An 8,411-nucleotide genomic window follows, 5' to 3' on the forward strand; every position below is an offset into this window, starting at 1 on the left:
TGGTGAAACCCTGTCTATACTAAAAATACAAAAATTAGCCGGTCGTAATGGCTCATGCCTGTAATCCCAACTACTTGAGAGACTGAGGCAGGAGAATTGCTTGAATCTGGGAGGTGGAGGTTGCAGTGATCTGAGGCCATACCATTAAACTCCAGCCTGGGTGGCAGAGTGAGACTCTGCCTCAAAAAAAAAAAAAAAATCTGTTTGTCATTTGATAGACATTTGTTGGGTTGTTTCTGTTTTTTCGCTGTTATGAACAATGCTGCTATGAATATTAGTGTACAAGTGTTTGTGTGGACATTTTCCTTTCTTTTGCATATATACTTAGGAGTGGAATTGCTGGGTCATATGGTAACTCTATGTTTAACCACTTGAATTACCAGACTGTTTTCCAAAGTGGCTATACCATTTTACATTCCTACCAGCAGTGTATGAGGGTTACCATTTCTCCACATCCTCGCCAACACTTGTTACTATCTGTCTTTCTGATTCTATGCAGGCTAGTGAGTGTGAGTGTTCTCTCATTGTGGCTTTGATTTACATTTTCCTGATGACTGTGTGCTTATTGGTCATGTGTATGTCTTAGAGAACTGTCTATTCAGACTCTTTGGCATTTTTTAGTTGGGCCGGCTGGTTTTTCACCTTCCTATAAATGGAATAATTGCACATCTTTTTGTGTGACTTGCCTCTTTCCCTCAGTGTTGTCTCTGTGCTTTTCATTCCTGGTCACCATGCTCCTGCAGAGTCTTCATGACATCAGTGTACTGCAATGGCCATTTGGACTGTTCCAGTTTTTGGCCATTATTAACTTGGTCACTTTGAACATTTTTGATAGATTAGATAGATTTTTATTCCTTAAAATAAGGAATAAAATAAATGGGCCTGCTCTTGGTGTGGGAATTTTTTTTAAGGATTTGGCTTAAAAAGTCCTTTATTTTAAGGAATTGGCTCATGTGCGGGTACAAGTCCAAAATCTGCAGGGTAGGCTGCTAGGAAACAGTTGAAGTTTGTCTCCCAAAGACAATCTTATGGCAGGATTCTTTCCTGCTTGGTCTGGAACTTTGGAATGGCTTCCACCAATAGGCCCTTCCTCAAGGACTTAAAGCTTTTACTGCTTAGCTGAGAGCAGTGACTAACGAACTCAAAAGCACTCCTTCTAACACCTTCTTTTCTATTTGGAAAACAGTTTCATAATGTACAAAACATGCTTACTGCAGCAGGATACATAAAAGATTAATGTTACCTTTGCTATCGGTTGAGTGAGAATGGAGAATCATCATTCATTTGTCCTTTTTCCCCCTAAGTTCCTCCCTCTCTCCTTCCCTCCCTCCCTCCCTGGGCGACAAGAATGAAACTCCGGAAAGAAAAGAAAAGAAAAGAAAAGAAGGAAGGAAGAGAGGAAGGAAGGAAGGAGGGAGGGAGGGAGGGAAGGAAGGAAGGAAGGAAGGAAGGAAGGAAGGAAGGAAGGAAGGAAGGAAGAAAGGGAGGGAGGGAGGGAGGGGCCAGGTACACTGGCTCACGCCTATAATCCCAGCAATTTGGGAAGCCAAGGTGGGTGGATCACTTGAGGCCAGGAGTTTGAGACCAGCCTGGGAATGTGGCAAAGCCCCGTCTCTATGAAAAATACAAAAATTAGCCGGGCGTAGTGTCGCGTGCCTGTAATCCTAGCTACTTGAGTGGCTAAGGCACAAAATAGCTTGAATCTGGGAGACAGAGGTTGCAGCCTGGGTGACAGAGTGAGACTCTGTCTCAAAAGAAAAAAAAAAAAAAAGGAAGGAAGAAGGAAAAGAAAGAAAGAAAGACAGCCATAGTCAAGTTCAATTCCAGACAATGGCAATGATTTATTTATAAACGTTGCATATTTTGTCAGAATTTAAAATGAAACTGGCAGGCCTCCGAGAGTTTCACTTTATTTGCAAGATAAGGAATTTGGTTATGTGATCTCCAAGTTTTATTTCCTCCCAAATAGTACGTGGATGACCGCGCAACAGAGTTCCCCAAATGATCTGATAAAGCTTCATGTGGGAACCAACGAAGAAAGTGAGGCTGCCTCCCAGGGTCACTCAGCTGCATGGAGGCAGGATGAAGACTGGTACCTGCATCTCTGAAAAGAAGGGCAAAGCCTTCTGTGCATTGCACTTCTAGGCATGGATCACACTAATGCAGCCTGGTTCATTTCTCCCTAGCTGTGCCTTCAACAGCAGCTGACAGGTGATGGGACAAGGTCTCTAAAAAATTTCATATGGGGGTCAGGCTGCAGGGTAGAGCAAAGGTTGTCGAGGTCTGAAAAACCTCTGACTACACCGGCCTCCAAGCCTGCTCAGATGGCCCACACACTCGGGGAGCTCTTCTCAGTCACATCAGGTCAGTGCTGTTTTTTATGAGTCCTTGAACTGTGCATGTTTCTCATCATTCATGCTAATCTAATGTGGGCTCCAGAAGATAATCATTGTAACGAGAGGATGCTTAATGTTGTGATTGAAAAAAATGTAAGGCCTACAGCTTATGGATTATATAATAATATAATAGTTATTGATTCAATCATTCATTTACCCCAAATCTATGCAACTGGGAACCCATAATGAGCCAAACTTTTTGCTAATTACTAGGGCAATAATGGCCAGAATTAAGTAATTTCAGATAATAAATCACCTTTGCTCAGCTTTGGGACTAAATCCTCTGTGAAACCAGCAGACAATGTCATCATTTTCTCCTGCTTCCCTCTCCAGACTCATTCCATTTTCTTCCTATTAAAATTCTACCCTCTAGGCATGCAGCTCACCCTGAGGGTCCCTGATCACTCACCCTTCTAGGACTTCACAGACACTCTCCTCTTTTCTCTGCAGCTTTTTGTTCCATTTTTGCATATGGCAGCTTGGACAGTTTTCTTTGGAGAGTGGGAAGAATAACATATTTTTGTTTTATTATTAAAAAATACATTGTCCAGGCCAGGTGCAGTGGCTCACGCCTGTAATCCCAGCACTTTGGGAGGCTGAGGTGGGTAGATCATTTGAGGGCAGGAGTTCGAGACCAGCCTGGCCAACATGGTGAAACCCCGTCTCTACTAAAAATACAAAAGTTAGCCGGGCGTGGTGGCAGCTGCCTGTAGTCCCAGCTACTCGGGAGGCTGAGGCAGGAGAATCACTTGAGCCCAGGAGGCAGAGATTGCAGTGAGCCGAGATTGCGCCATCGTACTCCAGCCTGGGCGACAGAGTGAGATTGTCTCAAAAACAAAACAAAACAAAACATTGTCCAGTGCAGTGGCTCATGTCTATAATCTCAACACTTTGGGAGGCTGAGGTAGGAAGATTGCTTGAGCCCAGGAGTTTGAGGCCAGCCTGGGCAACACAGGGAAACCCGGTCTCTACAAAAACTTAAAAATTAGGCAGTGTGGTGGTGCATACCTGTAGTCCCAGCTACTTGGGAGGCTGAGGCGGGAGGATCGCTGGAGCCCAGGAGTTGGAGGTTGCTGTGAGCTATGACTGCACTACTGCACTCCAGCCTGGGTGGGAGAGTGAGAACTTGTCTTTTTTTTTTTTTTTTTTGAGACTGAGTCTTGCTCTGTCGCTCAGACTGGAGTGCTGTGGTGCAACCTCGGCTCACTGCAACATCCGCCTCCTGGGTTCAAGCAATTCTCTGCCTCAGCCTCCCGAGTAGCTGGGATTACAGGCGCCCGCGACCATGCCCAGCTAATTTTTTGTATTTTTAGTAGAGACAGGGTTTCACCATGTTGGTCAGGCTGGTCTGGAACTCCTGACCTTGTGATCCACCCACCTCGGCTTTCCAAAGTACTGGGATTACAGGCGTGAGCCACCTTGCCCGGCGGAGACCTTATCTTTTTTTTTTTTTTCTGTTTTTTTAAAGTTTCAACAAAAATGAAATACCACCTGCTGATAACTCTAATAAAAAGAAAAATATATGATAGGTATTTGCTTTAAAGATTTTTTTTTTTTTTTTTGAGGCAGGGTTTTGCTCTGTTCCCCATGCTGGAGTGCAGTGGTGCGATCTCGGCTCACTGCAACCTCTGCCTCCCGGGTTCAAGCGATTCTCCTGCCTCAGCCTCCCAAGTAGCTGGGATTATAGGTATGTGTCACCACGCCTGGGTAATTTTTGTATTTTTAGTACAGATGGGTTTTCGCCATGTTAGCCAGGCTGGTCTCAAACTTCTGACCTTAGGTGATCCACTCGCCTCGGCCTCCCAAAGTGTTGGGATTACAGGCGTGAGCCACCGCACCCAGTCCTAAAGATATTCTTGAAAAAATCATAATTGCAGTTGTTTACATTGTTGTGTTGCCAGCTCTCAGTTATTATGCTCATATTCTTTATTCTATGTAATATGCGTGGAAAAAATTTAAATCCTAGGTTGCTCCTGGCGTAACTCTGTAGACTCAACATCTGGAACTCTTTCTCCATTTTCAAGTTAATATATTCTCAGACATGCAAAATAATTTGAATGACTGCCTAAGGAAGCACAAATACATGCTAAAACATTATGTTTTCTATAGCTAAAGAGCCCTTTGCAGCCGCAGTTTTTTCAAATATTCCTAGAAAACAAGATCTGGCTGAACTGAAAATACTGCTAGTATAATCAATAAGTTAGACTTGTTAAACAAAGAGTAAAGAAATGCAACATCTGAATTCTTTAAAGCCACAAGCCAGAGGAACAGATCTAAAGCACTGACTACTTAAAGCATTTGCTATCTTCAAACTTCTAGAAAAACAAATATTACAGAAGCCTTCTGTTCTATTTCACAAGTCCTGACTGGTTTGAAGTGAAAGGAAATCAAGACACTAAACAAGTCAAGAAAAAAACCTTAAATACCATAAAATATTTATTAAAAAGACATTATAATTTGCAATGTATTTTGCAGGGAAAAAATGGAAGAAGGAATTGAATGCCTAGCTTTGAAAAATGGATGCAGGAATTGAATGCCTAGCTATGAAACCAGTAGGCCTCTGAGAGTTTCACTGTATTTGCAAAATAAGGGATTTGGTTACATGATCTCCAAGTTTTATTTTCTGCCAAATAGTCCGTGGGTAACCAGGCTTCAGAGTTCCCTAAATGGTCTGATGAAACCCAATGTGGGAATGGACGAAGAAGTAAGGCTGCCTCCCAGGGTCACTCAGCTGCATGGTGGTAGGATGGAGGCTGGTGCCCGCACCTCTGAAAAGAAGGGCAAAGCCTTCTCTGCATTGCACTTCCAGGCATGGATCACACTGATGCAGCCTGGTTCATTTATCCCTAGCTTGCCTTCAACAGCAGCTGACAGATGATGGGACAAGTTCTGATACAACTCCCAGCCCTAAGCATGATTGGGACCTGCAGTGCTCAAATCTGTACAAAGGTTAGTGGGATTGGTAATTAGAATGCAAAGTTATACTCTGTGTGATTAACAAAGATGCTGCAGATGCTGATAGATGTGATAAGCTCCTTATTTGCATGCCTGGATGCTAGCCCTCCCTTTCACTGTTTAGTTTTTCCAATCTCTGGTTCCATGAGACCAAGTCTATAGCTTCACCTATAATGACTTTGCTCTACTATGTATCACTGGAATTGGGCATGAATATATTTGAAATCTCCAAATGTTCAAGCATAACATTTTTTTCCTTTAGTAATCAAAGAGACTGTTACACATTTATACAATCTATTATATGCTATATGCATAATCTATGTTATTATTAAAAATAGAATATTTCTCACAACTAATAATAATAAACTAAAATGGAAAGACTGGATAACATTCAATTTCTTATTCATTTAGTCTCTGAATAATTTTCCTTTAATAAAAGTATCATGTTTGTTAACGATTCCATTCATAATCTCTCTTTTAGAAAACATAGGCCGGGTGCGGTGCCTCAGGCCTATAAACCCAGCACTTTGGAGGTCAAGGCGGGCAGATCACTTGAGGTCAGAAGTTCGAGACCAGCCTGTCCAATAAGGTGAAACCCTGTTTCTACTAAAAAAAAAAAAAAGCCGGGCGTGTTGGTGGGTACCTGTAATCCCAGCTACTAGGGAGGCTGAGGCAGAAGAATCGCTTGAACCCGAGAGGCAAAGGTTGCCGTGAGCTATGATTGCACCACTGCACTACAGCCTGGGCGACACAGTGAGACTCTGTTTTGAAAAAAGAAAAAGAAAAAAATATAATGTCTCATACAGAGGCTAGATAAAATTTCCAGTGTTAGAACAAAGCCACTAATACCCAAATGTGGTCCTTTGCTCCCTTGGCATTGGAGGTTGTGGGCCTGTCACCCCTGGACTCCTGGGGTTGTGTGCAGAAGGGGGTGACCTGTAGAGCATTGCTGGTCCTGCACTGAAAAGTGATGGATGTCTGAGATGAGGAAAACAGGGCAGACTCCCTCATTGCTGGAGGACAGTGGCGTGGTCGCCATATCACAGTGCTGTTGGAAGAGGCATCTGTTGGAGCTCTGCAGAGGCTGGAAGAGTTCCCTGAGCCCGTAGTTCTTACCTGGGTTTGCGGTCAAGAGCAGCACTGTGATGGCGACGCTTCACTGAAGGGCATCCTGATGCCTAGTTGAGGACATCGGGGGAGCCAGGACTCCCTCTGCAGGGAGGGAATGGGGCAGGGAGAGAGAGAGAGAACTGGGTCTATCCTGTGAGCACCTCTGTCCTGGGCACTGGGTCCTCTCTGCACCCACTCCTCTCTTCCCATCAACCCCTGAATAGGGCTCCAGAGGCCAGAACTGGAATGGGGAATCTGTGTCCCTACTCATTCCTTCAGACCCAGCTTGGAAATCTTTTCCCAAGAAGGTTTTCAGGCTCCCAGCTCCCTGCTGAATGAAATGCCCTCTTCTATGTTCTTACGGCATCCTTTGCTAACACTTTTGAAAGCCTTTAACCTGGCACATGAGCTGTCTCTTTGGCTCTTTGAGGCCAAAAACTTTGTGGTGTTCATCTCTTTGTCCCCAGAGATTCACATAAGACTTAGTCCATGGTCATTTTTTTGATTGCCGATGGAAAAACAAACAAACGAATGAATGAATGAATATAATCCAATGACTTGCTTTTTGTCCTTTGCCATAAGAAAGGAAGGAAGAAAGTGATTTGAAATTTAAAAGGCCACCAGTCCTGGAAACCCAGAGGTATGTCCCGATGTGCCCATTTCAGTGGCAGAAGCAGTACAGGATTCAGTGTGGGCTCAGGAGCCAAAAAGCTCAGGTTTAAATCCAGGTGTTGCCGTTTGGTCTTGTGATCCTTGGGACGTGATCTAACTTCTCTGTGCTTGGTTTCTCCTTGTGTAAATTAGAGAATAGTAGTGCCATATCATGGGGTTGTCAGGAGAATCAAATGAATTAATATATCTAGAGCCCTTAGAATATTTTCTGGCATGCAGCGGCGCTCCAAACATGTTAGCTGTTGCTGCACTACAGTTTTTAATATGCGATCATTCTTTTTTTTTGAGATGAAGTCTTGCTCTGTTGCCTAGGCTGGAGTGCAGTGGCGTAATCTCGGCTCACTGCAACCTCCGCCTCCCAGGTTCAAGTGATTCTCCTGCCTCAGCCTCCAGAGCAGCTGAGACTACAGGCACATGCCACCACTCGCAGCTAATTTTTGTATTTTGAATAGAGACGGGGTTTCACCATATTGGCCAGGATGGTCTTAAACTCCTGACCTCATGATCCACCCACCTCGGCCTCCCAAAGTGCTGGGATTACAGGCATGAGCCACCGTGCCCAGCCAATATGTGATCATTCTTAATGCCCAAGCAGAGATGAGGGTTAGGCCAGGAACTGCACTCTCCTTCATAGTTTATCACTAAACACAGTTCAACCATGAAAAGAAAAAGAAAAGAAAACCTGTTTCACTCAAAATTAGATAATTTCCTCCAGAGAGTAATAAATGAGAGACTGTCTTAACTTGATTAAAGGAAGCTTCAAGAAAATGAGTGTAAACCTCTTACTTAATGATAAAACAGTAGACTCTTTCCCAAGATAAAAACGAATGTTACTTAGGCTGCAAGGATAAATGACAGATGAGTTGAGAGTGCTGCATAAAGGGCCAGAAATGGGCAAATTCCAGACAGAAGATTGGCTGACCAAATTGATGACCCCCATTTCATAAGGTATTGTGTCCTAGCAAGTGGGGAGATAAGACATGAGAGAAGTCCCTGATACAACTGCTTTGAGTGAAGGGCTCACATATACCCTTTTCTTTCCTTATGAAAAGTCATCTTTTAAAATTTCAAATTTTGACCATCAACATAAAATATTCAAGACACTTGGTACTATATAATATATAGGCAACAGAAGAGGAGAAACCCTATTTTAAGTGTGTAAATATCATCTGCCACATTAAGGTAGGGATTTCTCATATCAATTCTACATAGTGCTAATTTTTGTATTTTTAGTAGAGTTGGGGTTCCACCCTATTGGCCAGGCTGGTCTCGAACTCT

This window comes from Pan troglodytes, chromosome 2 (assembly GCF_028858775.2).
Source record: "Pan troglodytes isolate AG18354 chromosome 2, NHGRI_mPanTro3-v2.0_pri, whole genome shotgun sequence".
NCBI lineage: Eukaryota > Metazoa > Chordata > Mammalia > Primates > Hominidae > Pan > Pan troglodytes.